The sequence below is a fragment of the Odocoileus virginianus genome, chromosome 15 (assembly GCF_023699985.2).
Source record: "Odocoileus virginianus isolate 20LAN1187 ecotype Illinois chromosome 15, Ovbor_1.2, whole genome shotgun sequence".
In the NCBI taxonomy this organism is placed as follows: Eukaryota; Metazoa; Chordata; class Mammalia; order Artiodactyla; family Cervidae; genus Odocoileus; species Odocoileus virginianus.
Window position 1 is genome coordinate 43,562,637 of NC_069688.1, and position 21,585 is coordinate 43,584,221.

Consider the following 21,585-nt stretch of genomic DNA (forward strand, 5'->3'; position numbering starts at 1 on the left):
GCCCAGCTCCTTGTGACTGCAGGAAGGCAGCATGCCAGGCTTCCCTGTCCTTCATTATCTCCTGGAGTTTGTTGAATGTATACATTCATGTCTATATGTATATACACATGAACTTATATATGTACATATGTGTATCGCCAGGACAAGTATCAATAACCTCAGAAACACAGATGATACCACCCTCATGGCAGAAAGTGAAGAACTAAAGAACCTCTTGATGAAAGTGAAAGAGGAGAGTGAAAAACTTGGCTTAAAACTCAACATTCAGAAAACTAAGATCATGGCATCTGGTCCCATCACTTGGCAAATAGATGTGGAAACAGTGGAAACAGTGACTGACTTTATTTTTCTGGGCTCCAAAATCACTGCAGATGGTGACTGCAGCCACAAAATTAAAAGATGCTTGCCCCTTGGAAGAAAAGTTATGACCAACCTAGACAGCATATTAAAAAGTAGAGACATTAGTTTGTCTAGTCAAAGCTATGGTTTTTCCAGTAGTCATGTATGGATGTGGGAGTTGAACTGTAAAGAAAGCTGAGTGCCAAAGAATTGATGCTTCTGAACTGTGGTGTTGAAGACTCTTGAGAGTCCCTTGGACTGCAAGGAGATCAAACCAGTCAATCCTAAAGGAAATCAATCATGAATATTCATTGGAAGGACTGATGCTGAAGCTGAAACTCCAATACTATGGCCATCTGATGCGAAAACCTGATTCATTGGGAAAGACCCTGATGCTGGCAAAGATTGAAGGGAGGAGAAGGGGACAACAAAGGATGAGATGGTTGGATGGCATCACCAACTCAGTGGACATGAGTTTGAGTAAACTCCAGGAGTTGGTGATGGACAGGGAAGCCGGGTGTGCTGCAGTCCATGGGGTCACAAAGAGTCGGACACGACTGACTGAACTGTATATATATATATATATACACACACACACACACACACACACACACACATGCATTCGGGTCAACAGATGTTTCTGTAAGCACAGAGAAAACAAATTTAATTATATGGGCTTACCTGATGAAGAGACTAATCAAGGAAGACAGAGTGTGAAAGAAAAAAATGAAAATCTAGTAAAATTATTTTGAAATTGAAAAAAATGTGTTCACAGAAAATTTGTAAAAAGGTATTTATACAAAAGGTGTAAAATTAGTAACTCAGTGGGAAAGTAGGGAGGCGGTATGAATGTTTCATTTTTTTTTTTCTTTTCTATTATTTCAAACATTGTTTTTTCTAAAATGAATATAGGTTTCAATCTTGTCCAGTCTGAGACACTATTACTTACAGAGCCTCTATCCAAAGATGGACTTCTGGTCCTCATCCCAATAATTCCTTACAAGAGTATTTTCATGGCTATAAGGAAGAGCCTATATTTTGAAGTAAAAAAATGGGAGTAGCATATAAAGCAGACAAGAAGAAATGAATCCAGCTGGAATAGAAAATGCTTGTTAAGAATACATTTTAATATTAGATAAAGGGAAATCAATAGGATGTCAGGCCTGACATGTAGGGTTTGCCATATGGACTTGATCTTTGTAAGGTATCGAGTCATTTCATAGGAAGGCACCATCATACTTTCCTGTCTGTACATCATAATGTCCACTAGGTCTAAGTTCAACTCTCTGCAAACTAACTCTGAAGAGCAGAAATCTGTACTGCAATGGGATGGTGTTAGTATACGGAAGTCAAAGTGACAGAAGAAATACTTCACTGAACTTTTCTCAACCAAACAGCAGATGTTCTTTTCTAGCTACTGTAGCAAGTATTTTAGTTTTCATAACAAGCTAAAGAAAATTGCTATATAGCTATAAATGTCAGCTTGAGTTCTAGAATTAATATTCTCCTTGATGCTCCATTTCTTAGCGGACATTCATTCTTTGCAACGTTCCAAGCACTGTGTTTGGAAAGCATCATGCCTTAATGAAATAAGACCTAAATATGCTCGAAGGGAAATAAAACAATCTCTACTTAATAATGTGAAAGCAAGATTACAAATACACTTTGCTTTGATTAAATCTTAGTCTAGAGTTTGGCAAACTTTTTCTACAAAGAGTAATATAATAAACATCTTAGGCTTTGCAAGCCAAATTTTCTGTTCCAACAGCAATGGTAGACAATTTATAAACAAAATGGGAGTTGTTATACTGCAATAAAACTTTATTTTCAAAAATAGATAACATGTAAATCCATGGCTGATTCATGTTAATATATGACAAAAACCACTACAATATTGTAAAGTAATTAGCCTCCAACTAATAAAAAAATAAATAAAATAAAGTAACAACATACAACAACAACTAAAAAAAAAAATAGATAACATGTCTCAATTTTCTCCACAGGCTACAGTTTGCTACCACTAAGACAATATAAAATAAACTTCACTAAAACACAAATTAATCTACATTCAGAAATTTACCAAAAAGTAACACTGAACCAAGTGAGCAAAGATTATTCGATCATTTAAATACTCTACTACTCAAATATTTATCAGACAGCTAAATATTCTACTAGATTTCATGTACAAATTATTAATTTATACCAGATTTAATGTGTTTCCCTAGAGCGTTTTTTGTATTTTACAAAATCCAACAATAGAGAGATGACAATCAGACCTTTTTAGATACTTACACACTAATTTTAAATTAAATATGTAAGTTATTATAACTGTATTAGAATTTTAAGTATAAGCTTGAGTATGAAAATACATAGGCTACTTCTCTATAACTATATAGCCTCATTTCTGCTGATGCTCAATTCTAGATGTTCTCAGTCCAGCCCAAGCACTTAAGTTCAGGCCTACAGTACAGTTTTGTTAGAGTTCCAAATTCCTTCACATGTTTTAAGGTTTCCTCCTTTACCCAGTTCAGTGATATGTGTTAGCAAATCTCAAATTATTCTGTATATATTGCAGGATTGAGCAAGTAGGACAGTATATTGAGCAAGTAGGACAGTATATTGAGTATAACGAGCCAGGTTTCTCACTGGCTGGTTGGTTGGATAATAAATTACAAATATAGAAATGGAGAACTGTAAATTGCAATTAACAGTATTAGTAAAAACTTGGGGTATTTGACATAGGTCAATAAATGACAGAGTAAATAAATACAGAAACACACACAAGCAGACACACACAGCTCTTTCTGCTGAATAAACACAGAAGCACTGGCACCCAAGGAACAATGAACACATATAGATCTTGATTTCAAAATACCATTTCTCACAAAGAAGGAATCAGGGTTTCTCAGAAACCACAGAATAAGAAAAGTAGAAGGTGAATCTACAGCATCTTCCTTTGCCAGAAAGTAAGGAACTGTTCAAAGAACAATGGAGTTATGTCCAGAGGACCCAAGAACTGGAATGAAGAAACCTCCGTGACCACATCTTGGGAAGTCTGGATGTCAAAACAATTATTAACAGGGCTTCCCAGGTGGCGCTAGTGGTAAAGACTGCCTGCCAATGGAGGAGACATAAAAAAGTGCACTTTTGATTCCCTGGTGGGGAAGATCCCCTGGAGAAGGGCATGGCAACCCACTCCAGTATCCTTGCCTGGAGAATCCCATGGAAAGAGTAGCCCGAAGAGCTACAGTCATGGGGTCGCAGAGTGGGACACAACTGAAGAGACTTAGCACACACACGCTCTTAAAAAATATCAAGGTCTCGAAAGACCAAAGTGATTGAGAACCTGTTCCAGGTTAAAGGCTTCCCTGATAGCTCAATTGATAAAGAATCTGCCTGCAATGCAGGAGACCCTGGTTCAATTCCTGGGTTGGGAAGATCCACTGGAGAAGGGACAGGCTACCCATTGCAGCATTCTTGGGCTTCCCTTGTGGCTCAGCTGGTAAAGAATCCGCCTGCAATGAGAGAGACCTGGGTTTGATCCCTGGGTTGGGAAGATCCCCTGGAGAAGGAAAAGGCTACCCACTCCAGTATTCCGGCCTGGAGAATTCCATGGACTATAGTCCATGGGGTGCCAAAGGGTTGGACATGACTTAGCTACTTTCACTTTCAGGTTAAAAGATACTGAAGATACAGAGAAACTGAAAGTAATGCATAATACTGGGATGGAAAGAAAAAAGAAGACATTATTGGAAAATTAGCTTTGAATATAGAATATAAATTAGATGAGAAATAATACTCAGTAGTAAATAAACTGATTTGGATCATTTTACTGTACTTATGCAAGGGAATATCCTTGTTCTAGGAAATGCACTCTGAAATATTTAGGATAAAGGGTGATTTGCAACTTATTTTTTAAATGATTCACAAAGAGAAAAGGAATGATAAAGCAAAAGAGCTGGCATGTGAATAAGTGGTGAATCTGAAGTACAGAGTGCACTATTTTCACAATTTCTCTGAAAGATTGAAGTTGTATTAAAATTAAAAGTAATGTTTATATCTGTTGTTTTAGAAGAATTAGGAGTAGCAGAAAGGTCATAAATGATGCAGAAGCTAAGATCAAGTTCAACAATAACAATAACAACAACAAAAAAAAACACAAGACAGAAGTGACGCTATGTTGAGAAGGAGTTCAGAATTTTACCACATAAAAGAAGCTGTTTCCATAAAGAGCTATGCTGTCTAAATTGTGGCCTCACTAATTGTGGCTGTGAAAATGGAAGATCAAGTTCCTGGCATTGTGACAGTTGAAGAATGAAGAGGCCAGTCATCAATACAATGTTTGAAGTCTTACAAAGATGAAAACAGTGATACAGAGAAGTCTTTGTCTATACCGAAGTGTTGAAGTCCTCGAATAAGATGGAATATGCAGATAATAGCAATGAAGATGGTGAGAAAGTGGTATTAAGTGAATAACACTGGGAGTCCAAAGAAAGACATTAAGAAGGGTTTATGGGAAACACTGAGAAAGAAGCAGATAAAATGGAAGCTTAACATATAATGACTTTCCCAGGATCAACGAGAAGGAGAAAGTAGGGAGGAAAGGTCCTCTATTTGAGAGTATGGCCAGAAAGACAGTATGATCAGGGAAAAACATGTTTCACTTAAAAAAAAAAAAAAAGAAAACTGAAAGCATTCCAAGCAAATGTCAAAACTGCAGGGTTGTCTCTTCAGTGAATGGTGCTAAGAAAATTGATTATCCACATTCAAAAGAATAAGTTGGACCCTTACTGTACAACACACACAAAATCAACTCAAAATGGACCAAAGATCCAAATAAGAAAACTATTAGAGGAAAGCATAGGGGGGAATCTTCGTGATGTTGGATTTGTCAATGATTGCTGAAATACGATACCCAAAGCATAAGCAACAAAAGAAAAAATACATCAATTGGACTTCAACAAAATTGAAAACTTATACATCAAAGGACACATTAAGGAAGTGAGTCGATGCACAGAATGAGGGGAAATATTTACAAACCATATATCTGATAAGGTCTAATATCTAGAATATCAAAGGACTTCTTACAAAAACAACAAAAAGACAATTATAAACGGTCAAAGGACTTGAATAGACATTCCTCCAAATAAGACATACAAACAGCCACCAACCACGTGAAAAGATGCTCACCCTCACTAGTCACTAGGAAAATGCAAATCAAAACAAGATACCACTTCATACCCACTAGGATGGCCATAATAAAAAATAGAAAATAACTGTTGGTGAGGATGTAGAGAAACTGGACCCTTCATACACTGCTAGTGGAAATGTAAAATGGGGCAGCCACTGTGGAAAACAGTTTGGCAGCTCCTCAATAAGCTAAACATAAAACTATTACAAGACTCAGCAATTTCACTCCTAGGTGTGTGTGTATGTGTGTGTGTATATATACACAAAAGAAAATTTGTATGCAAATTTTCATAGCAGATCTACTCACTGTACCAAAAGGTGGAAATAACCCAAATGTCCACAACAGATGAATGGATAAACCAAGTGAGATAAATCCATACCATGGAGTATTATTTAGCTTTAAAAAGAAATGAATTACCAATACTTGCTACTTGGAAAAACCTTGAAAAACTTATGTGAGGTGAAAGAGGCTAGACACCTTAAGACCACTTACTCTATGATTCCATTTGTATAGAATATCCATAATAGGTAAATCCATAAAGATATGCCGTCATTGGATGCCAAGGGCTAGGAGGGGAAGGGTGCAAGGACATGAGGAGTGACTACTTAACTGGTATGGTCTTCTTTTCGCAGTGATAAAGAAAGTTCTAGAACTAGACTGTGATGACAGTTGTACAATTTTATCAACATACCTAATGCACTGAATTTTACACTGTAAGTTGGTTAAAACAGTACGCTTTCTGTTATACATACTTTACCACAATTTTTTAAAATGCAGATTATTTTAGAGAACATAGTAGAAGTAGCTAGACAGGTGTGAAATTCTGCCGAGTGTCTACAGGTTGGGGAACAAACAGATGAGAAGAGTCACATGAAGACAACGAAAAGGAACTTTGAAAACAAATTTTGAAGAGCCTTGAACATCACATTGAAGAGTTTGAATGTTACTTTAGAATCAATTAAGAACCATTGACGACTTTTAAGCAACATGGTTAATTGACCTGAAGAAATTCTAAAGTTACTGTGACACTCTTTTACATGGAGTCTTGATATGACACCTAAATATCTATCAGACATTCTCTTTTATTGATAGTTTCATTAATGAACTTGATTAAATTGTCTACCCCTCTTTCCTTGGAGGCCAGGGCACAAAAGGCCTTTCCTGGTATAGAATTTTTCCAGCCTTCTCAAACTGTAATAAGCTGAAAGTAGCCAGACTGGTGGCCATCCCTAACAAGGTTTTAATAGGTCTCTTAGGATGCTTTTTACACAGGATATGAACGCCTCCCTAGACAATTAGTGACTTGAAGGCCTAGGCTATTTGAACAAACATATTTCCCCTGCTCTCAGGCAGCCCCGAAGCCTCCTCCCAGCTGTGGGATGATCCGTTTGCATCAGCACAAAAGCCGGGGCTGCTAACATTTCATGGCAGAAAGTCAACTCCACAGCCTGCAGGTCTGGCATGTGAGGCATATAGATCTATCTTTAATCAAAACCACAGACAGTTAGCACTTTGGGCACTCTAAGAATGCAGACAGGAATTCTCGATGATCCAACTCTGGCCAAGAGCTCCTGTGAATACCTGACATTGAGAGACTTGGTAAAAAAAAAACCCATTCTTAACTCTTCACTCTTTGAGACACTATCATGTCTCAGTTAGATAAGCTCCTAAATCTCACAGAGATTTAGTTCTCTGTAAACCATAGTTTACACGACCATAGTTCTCCAATCATGTGCCTCTCCTGGATTTCATGGAGAAGGAAATGGCAACCCACTCCAGTATTCTTGCCTGGAGAATTCCCATGGACAGAGGAGCTTGGCAGACAGAGGGGTGGAAGAGCCAGACATGACTTAGTAGCTAAACCACCACCTGAATTTCAAAGTATTATAGCTTCAGATTCAAATATTCAACTAAATTTTTTTTTTACTTTTAAAATCAACCACACAGTTGCTAGGGTTCATTCAAGATCCTTCATGAGTTGCCCATCATCACTCTAACCTTCTAGATTCAACTCCCACTCTTTCCCCACAGAACCCTAACTTGCGCCCATTTATCTCTTAGTTGTGTGTCTTCTGATGTGTCAGCTGTGAGGACTCTCGATGAGTAAAGCGTGGTTTCTGCCTTCATGGTATTATAGCAGCTCAACAGACAGACAGACACTGGGCTGTCGCAGAAACAAGGCATTTGCCAAGGGTGTCTCTCCAGCACTGTTTCAGGACCTGTCAAACCTTCCTGCCAAAGACATCAGGAGCTTTACGAGACTAGAGGCGTCTCCCCACTCCAGGTAGGACTTGATTTGGCATTGTTGTAATTACAGTGAGGTGGAAACAGGACAATTAGGCCAGCCAGGCAGGTTCTACCATCCCTTTTTGTCTGTTTACCCAGAAAACACCAGCCCTGCCCCTGTTCTGAGCCCGCTGTGTGTCTCCCCCACTTGAGTGGTCCAGGATCCCTAAGGCACATGTACAACCCACAGCCAAACCTCATGGCCTTGACCAACTGACGGCTGCAAAAAGTGAGGCAGTGTTAAACATCCTTTTAATACCACCTGGATCTCAACTGTCCTATCGAATCACAACTCTTTTACTTGTTTTGAGACATAAAGGGGCAAGTCTCTTTCTAACCTGTTACAGACTCATTAAACAACATGCAGAATTTTGGACAATTTTAATCTTAGAAATGTTCACACAGTTCACGTTTTCTCCACTTGTGTAATACAGAATGTATTTTACAGTGACTCATTTAAGAAGAATAAACAACTAGCACAGTTTGTTAATCCTATTTCTCATGAAAAGAGAAGAAAAGAATTATATGCTAAGTGTCACTGAATGTGTTAGTCGCTCAGTCACGTCTGACTCTTTGCGACCCCATGGATTGTAGCCCACCAGGCTCCTCTGTCCATGGAATTCTCCAGGCAAGAATATTGGAGTGGGTAGCCATTCCCCTCTCCCAGGATCTTCCTGACCCAGGGATCAAACCCAGGCAGATTCTTGACCATTGTAGCTACCAGGAGGTAGACAGTTAATTTTCGATTTTAACATCACTGGGCTCAAGGATGCCCAGAAAGCTGATAAACATCTCTCTCTCACCCTCCCCTCCTGCTTTTGCAGCTGGGACACCCATCTTCTCCTGTCATCAGACATCAGAGCTCCTGATTCTTGGGTCTTTGAACTCCTGGGCTTACACCATTGCACTTACCATTCAGGTTCTCAGGCCTTATGCTCAGACTGGTAGTTACACCATTGGCTTCCCTAGTTCTCAGGCCTTTAGACTTGGACTGAATTATACCACTGGCTTTCCTGAGCCTCCAGCTTGCAGATGGCAGACTATGGGATTTAGCCTCCACAATTCATGAGTCAGTTCCTATAACATATCCCCTCAGATATATCTGTAGGTATAGATTCTATTGATGGTGCTTCTCTGGAGAACTCTAATATACCCTTTAAAGGGGAAATTGACTGAGGAGTTCCCATAGCATGGTGCTGAGCATGTGGAGTTTGTGATGAGACAGTAATTTTAGTAGGAAGTGTGCTTCCACAGGAAACAGTCACATACTCTTCCTTTATTCAGATCCTCCTTGAATTTTCAAATAGCACTTTTTTTAGTGCCTATTAAGTCAATTTCATTTACATACAGGAATTCAACATAATAAGTGACTAAATTCTCATCAATCTCCCTCCACCTTGCAAACTAACATGAATGTTTCCTTCTGGTAGGAACAAAAAGTTTACTTTATTCTGGAGGCCGGTAGCCTGGGGGTATGTGACCAAAAACCAACTCTGAAGATTCTGCTCGACCACAAAAGTGTTTAAAGGAAGACCAAACTAACACCAATTTCTGATATATCTCAGTGAGTCATTAGCCATACAGCTTCTTGTCTATTATCTCCACTATTTCTACCCTATGTGTCAAATATTCTACTTGCTAGAATAAAGTTTAAACAGATGCAGTAATAATCGTGAAGTTTGTATGTAGACAAAAAATTATTGTTGGGCACCTGTGAACCATGACTGAGTGTTCATTTTGGTTTGCATTAGTGTGAGACGAAAGCCTATCCCAAGGCTATTAGAGTCTTGCTACCCAAGTAGGCCAACATGGAATTAAGGCAAACCAAGATCCTCCACAAAGCTTATAGTCAGTTCACTGTCTGCATTGCAGACTCAACTCTCTCCAAGCCTAGTGCAAGGTCTAGATTCAGATGGAAGCAGTAGGAATTTTGCCTAAACTTCCAACCAGGGAGTCCTCAGTTTGGGAAATTACTGGTTCTTTATTTAAAAATGATTTGTTTTCCCTGATTCAGTTTTTTACCGATTACCACTTACAGAAGAGGAGAGGCAGGGTCAGTATCCTAGAATACAAATGGGCTTACAATTGGCCATTTCTCAACCAACTCAATTTCAATCTCCAGGACAGTTTCTTTATGACCCCAGGGCAAAGGAAAAAAAAACACGCAGTGAACACTGACTTCTTCTGTTCTAATTCCTCCTCTCCCTAAACACACACAAAAATCCTGCAGTTGAAAAGGCAGACCCAATATAGTCTAGAATATCAACGCATCTTATGGGTCATCTGGTCTCAACTGCTCTCCAAAATAACAACAGCAAGATTCTATTAAAGAAAGAAAACAGAAGAAATATGGGAGAAGTTTAATAGCCATATAAAATAGAAAGTAAACTTAACCTCAGCAAAAAGAAAAATTTTGATAATGAAAATCCTTAGCAAACAAAGGAAATCCATCACTGGAAACACGATACGGAAGGTACACGGTCATGGCAGGGGCTCTAGAAAGGATGTACTGCTTCAATGAGAAAGTAAAGATTCTCTGAGATCTGAACACATTACACAGAAGACACCAGGCTACTGTCCCAAGGACAATTTAGCATGGCTTTCCTTCCCTAGAGGCCACCAGGTGTCAGTGAAAGCTAGAAAATAAAATCAAGTTTGGGTGTTTAAAAAAGGTAACTTGTCTAAATTTACACTAGGAGACAACATTCTTGACATGTTTTAATAATAATAATGAAAAGTAATGATAATAAAGGGAATTTCAAATACAAAAATTACCAAAAGAATTTGCTAATGAAGACCATGATAAATGAACTACCAATTTTTCTCATATTATCAGAGAACATCTATCTTAGTTAACCAATGCCTCATCAAGGGAGAAAGAAACAACGGTGCCTATTGATCAGATACACAGCAAATAGTAAATTATTTTCATAAACTTGGCCATCACATGCATTTCCACTTGGGATCAACTCAAGCATCCCATGAAATGGACAGCTATTGGAGGAACACAACTTTTGATTAATCCCAGGGAATTTTTACTGATATATCCACTCTCTCCATGCAAATAACCTTGCTCAAATTCTTACTGGCAATTTTAGAAAAGGTCCCCCTCTTTAGGGAATTGATACTGCCACAAAGAACCAAGTGAAAATAATCAATTCCCCTTCATTTCAATCAGACCTAAAATTACAATACTATGCTTAGAACAGTTGGGTACCTTCTAGAAAATTTCACATTTTTCTATTATGAAGTCATTGTTTCTTGTGGGGGGCCTCACCTGTACTTTCAAATTAGCCATATTCTCAAGAATTAGCTACCACTCTTTGCCTCAAAAACAAAATAATCCTTGAAGAAATAAAAATTAATATTTTTACCACATTATGTTTTTCTATTGTGTAGGCATAATAATTCCACGTCCATTTTACAGATGAGGAGATAAGGCTAAATAATTAACCCATTTACACATTGAATTAACCTCAGCAACAAGCTCCCATTTGTAAATCTTTCTGACTCAACTCTAAGAACAAATAAACAAAGAGCCATATGCTACTATGTTTTCAGTTTCCCAAGAAAATCACCAAATAAAGGTAGAACAATGAGACAAATACAGTTATCCAACAGGAAAAAAAAAATTAAAACATTCAATACAGTCAATTAAAGCAATTTTTGTCAAATTCTAGGCTAAGAATATTAAACTTGTCATGAGACTATACCATTGTAAACAAAACAGAAGCTCTATACTTGTCATATATCAGAATATATATATTTTTTCTCCTCATGTCTGTGGCAGGAACAGAGTGGGTTGTGAGCCAAATTCACTTAATGTTTTCTTGTTAGGGCTTAATTTTATATTTTTAAAATTAAATGCGAAGAAACTAGGAGAAGTAGAAAAGTACCAGTTATGGGGATTTAAGAAGAAGCTCTAATAATTTAAACGATTTACTCTCCTGAGTTCTGAACTAATCAAGATAAACAGAAGTCAGGCAAACGAGACCAAAAATGTCAGCTTGACGTGAGCTGCTAGAGGCAACTCTGGCGGGAGGCAGCAAGGGCCCCTAATAATGTACTCTGAACAGATTTACCTAGAAGCAGGACCCAAGGCAAGGGTTTGACCACAAGCAACAGTTTATTTGGGAGTTACTCCAAGAGTGAGGGAATGGGACAGGGAGGGGAAGAAAGCCAGCAAAGTGTGTGTGCTAAAGCCAGTTACCAACGTGGGCAACCTGAGCTCCACCCAGCTGGGCATTTCTGGGAGTGAGAAGAGAACTCATCTCTGAGAGTTACTCACCCCAGTGTCTACATGCATCAACTCCCACCCAGCTCGTTAGAGAGCTGCCTCTAGGGACCTCAGCTCTAGGGCACTTCCAGCTTGTCCTGTGCATGGGCCAAACACATTCCTGTGGCCAGGCACACATACTAAGGGGGTGCAGGCATTGGTAACAAGCAACTTTCAGGCTGTCCAGGTGAAGGCTGGGAGAAGAGGGATGGGGCATCCACAGCATTTGCTAACTCACTGAGTCACAGACTGTTGCTGCGCTGATGCTAAGTTGCTTCAGTCATGTCCAACTCTGTGCGACCCCATAGACGGCAGCCCACCAGGCTCCCCCATCCCTGGGATTCTCCAGGCAAGAACATTGAAGTGGGCTGCCATTTCCTTCTCCAATGTGTGAAAGTGAAAAGTGAAAGTGACTGCATCCATCCATGGGATTTTCCAGGCAAGAATACTGGAGTGGGTTGCCATTGGCTTCTCCAGAGTCACAGGCAGTATACACCAACCTCACCACGGCCAAGAGTAGACCACCCTTAGGGTCCCCTGAGCCAAGAAAGGAAAAGGGACTGAGCCATGCATGCTTATCTACTCACCCAAACTCACATCGGTCAAGGCACTCCTCCACTGAAAGGAATAAGTGAGGGGAGCAAGAAGGCCAGGAGTGACCTCTGAGGGAACTAGGGAAAAAGGTCCCCCCATAATGACAGCCTGGATGAGATGTACAGCAGGTGAGAAGTATTTAGAAACACTACCTAGAATGTCTTCACTTATCCTTTTTTTTTTCTACCTGTTGTTACTAAAAAAGAAATTCCAAGAAACACACTCTTTCTGGCTTGACTTGGTTTCAGTGAATTAGTACATTTCTACATAATCTTTCCAGTAGTCATGTATGGATGTGAGAGTTGGACCATAAAGAAGGCTGAGCACCAAAGAATTGATGCTTTTGTTGAACAAGACTCTTGAGAGTCTCTTGGACTGCAAGGAGATCCAACCAGTCCATTCTAAAGGAAATTAGTCCTGAATATTCACTGGAAGCTGAAACTCCAACACTTTGGCCATCTGATGCAAAGAACTGACTCATTTGAAAAGACCCTGATGCTGGGAAAGATTGAAAGCAGGAGGAGAAGGGGACGACAGAGGATGAGATGGATGGATGGCATCACTGACTCAATGGACATGAGTATGAGTAAACTCCGGGAGTTGGTGATGGACAGGGAGACCTGGCATGCTGCAGTCCATGGGACTGCAGAGAGTCAGACACGACCAAGTGACTGAACTGAACATAAAGAATAGAAAAAAAAATTGGGGCACTAGAGATCCAAAACAAATACATTGAACAGAGTTGACTGGCATAAAAATTACTTCTAGATTATATATATATATATATATATGTATATATATATATATATATATATCCTCTAACGGAGCATTCAAAATCATAACCCGGTGATTGGGTAGTAAAAATCAGTCTACTTTAAAACATTTTTATAATTCCCAGATACCAACTAAAGTGACTTAAAGAGGTGAGAAGTAAATAGGCAAAAATAAATACTACAAACAGCCAAACAGCCAAGCATATAACATGTCAGGAAAACGCAAAATCTTTTTATGGGGTTATATCATACTTACACTGAAAAGTCTGGCAATTTCCAGCTCTGTAGGCAATCAATATGGATATATAAAGTTTCCCTAACAAAAGCAAATGTGTGCTATAAGAAGAAACTGGACTACCTTTCACAGTCAAAGACAATGTATTACTCATTCCTCATTCATTTATTCACTCCACAACAACTAAGTGCCTACTTGGCAGATGGAAGATTAGGAAAGAGCAAAAAAGAGGTTGTACATGTTATCTATTGCTGCATAACAAATTAACCCCAAATGGCGTCCCTTAGGACAACAAAAATGTATGAATTACCTCACAGTGTCAGAAATCTGAGGGAGGCTTAGCTGGGCGCATCTGGCTCAGGACACTGCAGTCAAGTATCACCTGGGGCTGCGGTCACCTTAAGTCTTGGTTGGGCTGGAGGATCTGCTTCCAAGATCGCTCATGGGACCATTGTTCACAGCCCAGAGTTACTCACCACAGGCTCTTCTCCAAAGGACTGCACACAAAATGGCAGCTGGCCTCCCTAGAAGCCTAAGCTCTAGGACAAAGAGAGCCACAGGCAGGAACCTGCCTGGCAATCTCTCACAAGACAAGTGTATTTGGGGACTTGAGTCATCATGTAAGAAGCGCTGCCCTCAAACCACCATGATGGGGTTAGCACATGCAAAGGGCCCATAGACTCAGAGAAAGACGCCTGAGGAGCCCCAGCTGTGGCGTCCTCAGCCCAGGCAGCAGGCTGTGTGTGTGGAGACCTTAGCAACCAGCCAGCCTCAGCCGCAGAGGGGCTCTGACCCCATGAGAGACCTCAAGTGGGATCCCCCTCGCTGAGCCCAACCAACTCTCAGTGATATCAGAGATAATGAGAGATCGATGGTTGTAACCAACCATTACCTGAGGGTGGTCTGTGACAGAGTAATAGATAATCTGAAGCAGATCTTACAGAGAATGCAATCTCCTTCGCTTCAACAAGAAAGATGACTCAAAGGCACAGTACAGAGCCGGACACGACTGAGCACACACGTACTTGTCTAAGAAGACTCCATTGTGCTTTGGGAGGCTTTGGCAACCTGAAGCCCGGGAATGCATTCCCTCTGCTTCCTCTCTTCCCTTTATGGCCTCTTACAGCACTTTTTCTTGTGCAGAAGCTCACCTCTGTCAAACCTTTTTCATCACAAAACAAGTGAAACACCACTTTCTAATCCCTCAGTTTGGAATTTCTAGTGATCCTCACCTGCAGAAATGAGAAAACTACCAATGACTGAGGAAATATTTTACTGGGAGACAGAAACATCAAAAAGGTCATTTTCAACATGCCTTTAAATTTTGTTGTTGTGTCTTAAAGCAATGCAATCACCTCACCAGGAGTGAAAGACAACCAATGCAGACAACAGTCAATAAGGCATTTGCTACCCAGACCTAAACTTACAGGATGCTACTGTGCAGGTAGGGAAGCCATCTCAAGAGTGACAATCACAGCATCTGCCAGTGAGATCAATCATCTGCCTCCCCCTTCCTAGAACATCACTGACCAAAGATGTATCAATAGGTTTTGAGAGTTACACTATTAACAGCACCATGCGAAGTTGTTAGAGCTTAGAATTTATTGCAGCCTTAATGCACAGAATAAAGTAATTTACAAGCAATTGTTGCTAGCAATAGATAGAGAATGGATAACTGACCATTCTGGTGAATGTAATGGCAGTCCAACAGCTAGTCCTTTTTGTGGCTTTTGTAAAAGAGCCTCCCCCACCTCAACTCTGCTCCCCTGCAAAGATGCACCTTGTCAACTATCAGGCAAAATTAAAGAAGGTAGTCTAGAGGAGGGCTTCCCTGGTGGCTCAGCAGTAAAGAATCTGCCTGCAGCGCAGGAGACGCAGGTTTGATCCCTGGGTCGGGAAGATTCCCTAGAGAAGGAAATAGCAGCTCACTCCAGCATCCTGGTCTGAGAATCCCATGGACAGAGGAGCCTGACGGGCTGTAGTGCATGGGGTCGCAAGAGAGTCGGACACGACTCAGCGACTAAACAACAACGTTTTAGAGGAAATAATACCCACAGGACTAAAAAGATGCCACCAGAAAGTGTAGTCTGCTCTTCCAGGGGAAGTTGCAGTGACACGCAGCAGATTTGTAATAGACAGTCTGTTCCCCTGCACAGAGGTGTCTGCAACACTACCTATCAGACTCTAATGACATATTAGAATGTTTTAGGAAGACATGAACCGTTTCAAATGAATACATTAGGTGCAAAAAAGTTGTCGGTATTTATTCAAACACAGGTGTTTTAATAGTTACTGAGTGAACAAATCACGGGCCACAGGCTTAGTTTCTGCAAAAATCCTGGGCTAGGACTAATCAAAATGGGAAGGCAATAGGGGTGGGTGGTAGCCAGCAGAGACCAGGGGCCTGAGGGGCAGGGGACGGGTGAGGGGAAAAGAAGTGAAACATCCGAGCTTCTAACTCCTCAACTCTTTACCCTCAGTCCCTGGCAGCTCCCCTACATGGGAGTTACTGTTGCCACATACGCTAAAGACGAGCTCAGTGGCCTGGGTCCTCCTTTCTACAAGGTACAGAAAGTCAAAACAGCTTTGTGGTCAGATCACTGCTGGAATGTTTGACTGGCTCCGCAGACCTCAGAGGTCTTGGCTGCAGGTTTTTGACACTGACCTTTAACTCTGGGCCAGCTCTGTCCTTTACTGCCGGCACAACATGGAATATGTTCATAAAGTTCTTTGTTTAGTCACTTTGTTAGAGTGTGACAGGGAGGGTCACTCTGCAGGTCAACTCCTGTTTCCTCAGGCCAACCCAGAGAGCATAGTGGACACCATCCTTACTTCCTGAGAGAAGCATTCCTGTTAGGTGTTCCCATATCCTATTAACCTAAATTAAATGATTCACTAACAGGAGGGTGTTGGATAAAAGGCACGAGCTCAACAAATACAGTTCATGTGACTATGACCCTCATCTGCAAGCCTGATGGCATATTTGCATATTGCAAATCTGCAGCAATAGTTCCGGTCCAGAAGCACTTCTGAATCACCTAAAGGGCTCCCAGGTGGTGCTAGTGGTAAAGAATCTGCCTGCCAATGCAGGAGACACAAGAGACGCAGGTTCAATCCCTGGGTCAGGAAGATCCTCTGGAATAGGGAATGGCAACCCATGCCAGTATTCACAGCTAGAAAGTTCCATGGACAGAGGGACCTGGCAGGCTTCAGTCCATGGGGTTGCAAAGAATCAGACATGACGGAGTGACTGAGAGTAGCACACACGAAGGGCTTCTTAAACATGCTAACGCCCAGCCTGCCGAAGGGCAGTTACGTCCAAATAACCAGGAGGGCCATTGCTCTGGTAGTTTTTAAAGCTCCCTTATGATTCTCCTGTGCAGCTAAGTGCATTTCCGCTTTACATTATTTTCAGAGACAATAAATTCTTATTGGTTTCAGAATAAAAGCTTTTCAAGGCCTTTTCATCCTGTAGGGCTGACCACCCTTAACTGTTCACCTTTTAACTGTTGCTATAGGTAGTACTGCAAATGGCCCTTAATTCCTCATTAAAAGGAAATTTACTAGTTAAGGAAAAAAAAAAGGAAGACTATTAGGAAAGGGATGGAATAGCCTGGGAGGTAGCAGGGAGGTTCAAGACGGAGGGGACATGTGTACACCTGTGGCTGATTCATGTTGATGTATGGCAGAAACTAACACAGTATGGTAGAGCAATTATCCTCCCATTAAAAAATCAAAAAGGAAATAAAAGACAAACCGAGAGCTCTTAGAGAAACTGTTGCTTAAAAGCAGAGCTTCTGTACTCAATGTTATCCTGAGTCGAGTCGAGTCATCCTCCATAAAGATTTAGCAACTGTTTCCAAGTATCTTATGTAACCAAAAGCTGGGTGCCCTCTAGACCAGAATTAATCTAGTGCTGTGTCCACAAGCCAGCACAAATATAACCCCAAAAGGCCTTGACAAAGGGTATGAGTCTTTGCTTATATTTCTTGAAAAGTGAGAGAGAAGAAATTATATAGCCATAAAACATAGCACAGTTAAGCTTAAAAACACTGTCTTCCCAAAAGCCCACATCGCAAAATAAACAAGCGTCTCTAATATTAGCATCTCCTCCCAGCTCTTTCAAAAACACCCCGTCTGTCAAAAACTCAGCCTCCTCAGCAATTTTCACTTCTCTCTCTTCTTTTTCTAACCCATTCTTTCCTCCTATAAATAGCTTTCTGTCTCTATCATATTTCTGTCATCGTTACTTTTTATGTCTTATGCCCAGCATCCATGATTTCTTATTCTAGTAATACGAGCACTGTCCTCAGGAACCCACCCCCTTTCCTGAAAGCGTTTCAAATGTGGCTGAGCACGCCTGTCTCCAGGGCTGAGTGTGAGACCTGGCCTGGCCGTCACCTGGGATCTGCAGTGACTTGTCTACCCAGGGTGAGCACGGGCCAGTCAAGATGGTTAGGACAGGCCAACTTCAATACTGCTTAAACTGTCAGACAAACAGTCTTCTCTTTCTTCTGAGGATACCAGGCTGAGAGATAGAATACACCTCTAATAGCCCAAAGTGAATATAGCAAGTCTGAGAATGAAAACCGACAAGGACACAGAACACAGAGGTGGAAAGAAAGTGCACTCGGGTGTCAGAGCATCACTCCAGTAGGTTAATCCCAAACCTACTAGGTTTTTGATGGAAACCAGCTGCGCTTCAAGAAAAACTACCCTGTTTCACAAGCGAAAGAGCAATTATTTTAAAATATATTGAGCTAGGTTTCTGTCACTTGAAATTGAAAGTTACATACAATTCAGAAACAAGTGCTTAGAAATTAGGGTTATTATAAATAAGCGTCCACAACAGGCTGAGCAGCGCGAGACCTCTATCCTAACTAAGCTAAGAAGTTGGAAGTGTTTGTTATGAGGTGATTGACCTACTGCACCTGGGGATACAGAGCGCATGCCTAAGAAGGCTGGAATGTTAGGAAATTTTGCAGAAAAGCTCTAGAACATAGGGATTTATCAAGTTACTCCTCACTAAGCTCCAGCAAGAAACAAACTTCCTTTACAAAGAACTTATATGCATGCTCACCTTACTGGACACAGAGGGAAGAACATAAAATCTTGCGAAGACAGACCCTTTCTACCTACAAGTTATTGGAGATGTTTTCAATTCTGTTCGCATTTTACTTGCTAGGTTAGAAATCCTAAATTATCTGCCCCAGCCAGGATAAAGGTGGAATTGAAGCTAAAAGTGGAATAGGAGATAAGATAGCAGGAGGAATCAATGACTTTCTCCCTCAGGCTTATTTTAAACGTGCCTCAACCTGTGAATTTCCTGTGACTATTTTAAAAGGAGACAGTCAACCCCAAGGAAAAGAACCAGTCATTGGACTGCAGATTAGGGAGAAGGGGAAGGTGAGATGGGACTTCTGACCTATTTTGAGACACAGGCCAAACCGGAGAGATATTAGGAGAGATATTAGATATTGGTCAGCTGGACAGAGCTTACTCTGGGGCCCACTCACCAGTATCTAAAGTCAGTGGCACTGACTTAAGATAACTAGTTTGTCTTTATTAAAATTTACTGACAGCAAACAGAGCCCAAACCTACTAAGTTTTTAAAGAATTTGTGTTTTTAAGAGAATCCTCAGTCAGTTGAACAAAAGCCTACACACCTAATTTTCTGCAGCTTTTCTTTTTTCACTTAGCAACATCTTGGGAAGAGGTTCATACCAGTGCCTACTCCCTTAAATTCTACAGATTTCATTGTACAAAAGTTTTATAATCTATTGAGCAAGTCCACTATTCTGACCACTGACTTTTACTCAATTCAGAGACATCCTAAAGAATGTTGCAGTGAATATCCTTGTCTGTACTTATGAAAAGAGGTTTTCAAACCTGGTACTATGGAAAGACCTGCCATGTCTTAGCTAACTCCTCCTGGGAACTCAAACAAGCATTTGATCAAAACAATGACCTGAAAGCTGTCTTTATTGCCCATGTATTTTATATTTCATTACCAGATCCTAGAGTCTTAGAAACAGCCTCCAAAATTTTAACCAAAGACCCCAGCAACAAAGAGCAAAGTACCCCCAAAGACTGAAATATTAAGACCTGACCTTTTGTAACGCTCCAGCTTCCCACCAGCACAGTCTCCACACTCCAATTCTCTTCTTTCTGGTTGGTTTTGCCAAACTTCCACGGTTTCCGGGTATGCCAGCAGCGTGTTTGTTTTTAATTTTCTTGTGGTTTGTGAAGCCGCAGATGTGGGTGGGTGGCGGGACTCAGCACTTCACTTCCTTAGCAGTAAGTACCGCCATCGACTGCTCACATATGGTTCCCATTAAAGTATATCGAAGGCACGTGTCTAATCTAGAGGGTGAAATTGGCAAAACTGAAACAGCTGTAGCTATTGATCCTCCCTTTTGAATGGGTACTACAGGAGGAGAATAGTTCAGCCCCCTTTTCTAACCTGTTTACATGCTTTCTTTCTTGCAAAGTGGTCAGCTCGTTTCTACTTTTATGTATATATTTTAGAATTTTCCCCAGACTTTTCCTGGTTCAGTATTTCTTTCTTTCTCATTATAAAAAAAAAAAAATGTAAAAAGCCATTTTTCACAGTCTATAAATACCAATGACAAACACCAACCTCCAGTGCCGGCAGAAACTGGGCGACCAGGTACTGGTGTATTTTAGAAGGTGTCAACTAAAAAGATGCACAGCATGAGAGTTTTGAGTTAAGTTTTATTTGGGGCAAAATGAGGACTGTAACCCGGGAGACCGCACCTGAGATAACTCTGAGAAACTGCTACAAAGAGGCAGTGGGGGAAGGTCAACATATAAGATTTTGGTGAAGGGGGAGTTCAGTGCAATTAAGCATTCATTTTACGAAAGGTTTTCTGCTAGTCATGAGGAGATGATGTCACCATGAAGGGGTTTAGGGCTTATCTAGATATGAAGAGATGCAAGGATTTGGATCATGAAATCGGTTCCTGAAAATATCTCACTATCCAAAGACCTACTGTTCCACCAGTTTCCCTGGAGTACAGAGTGCCTCCCTCTCCACCCTGCCTTCCCCTCAGGGAGTGTTGAAGGTCAGCAGCTACAGTAGCACAGAGTTCAATCTCTGCAGAGGCAGATGGCAAATGTCCTTGTTGTTCGGTTACTCTGAAAGTTAAAAGCATGGTCCAAACTTAGATGGAGAATTAGGAAACATCACCATAGAGATATTGCAGAAAATATAAAAATGGGCGAGCCTGACCAGGAAGAATATATGAAGTCTGGCCAGCTTTGGAGCAACTGACCTCTAAGGGACAGGGAGAACCATCAAGACAGTCAAAGAAGTGGAATAAATATCTGTAAAGTTTAATGTCCCAGAAGTCAAGAGAGAGTGTCCTAGTTCATTCAGGCTGCTAAAACAAAAATACCATAAACTGGGTGGCCTATTTCTTATTAGCATCTAGAGGCATCTGGACACCATTCCAAATGAAAGGAAAGCCATCTAAGATTAGACCTCAAGGACACAGAGCTAAGAGTAGGACATCTGAATACCATTGTCATGATCGGCCAAATGAAAGAGCTGGTCTCCCTTGACAGGCTCAAAGCTTACGACCTCTCCTATTAAAAATAGAGAGCACTGTACCCAAACATTTCCACCTGGAAGCAATTGGTTTTCCAGGCTTAGCCAAGCTTCTAAGGATGAGGAGGCAAAGGCTTTCATCTCATGATGCAAAATGATTCCTTCTTCCCTGGCATGCTATCATTCTGTACACAGCACCAGTGGAGCTGAATGGACTCCCCGTCTCTTCCACTCTCGGGAGAACTCACTGGAAGAAGCAGACATCCAACTGATTTACAATTCTGGACAGCCTTTCCCACACACATGAGAAACTATTTCTCA

The 21,585-nt window shown here is 40.8% G+C and overlaps 1 long non-coding RNA gene across 1 annotated transcript in view; it reads right to left on the reverse strand.

The window, feature by feature from the left end:
• Positions 1–20,049, reverse strand: part of LOC139038476 (uncharacterized) — a 181,262-nt gene extending 161,213 nt beyond the window's left edge. Inside the window, exon 1 of the long non-coding RNA XR_011491493.1 lies at positions 19,805–20,049. This is a non-coding gene — a long non-coding RNA (uncharacterized lncRNA). The remainder of the gene's footprint in view (positions 1–19,804) is intronic.
• Between the last annotated feature and the right edge of the window lie 1,536 nt (positions 20,050–21,585).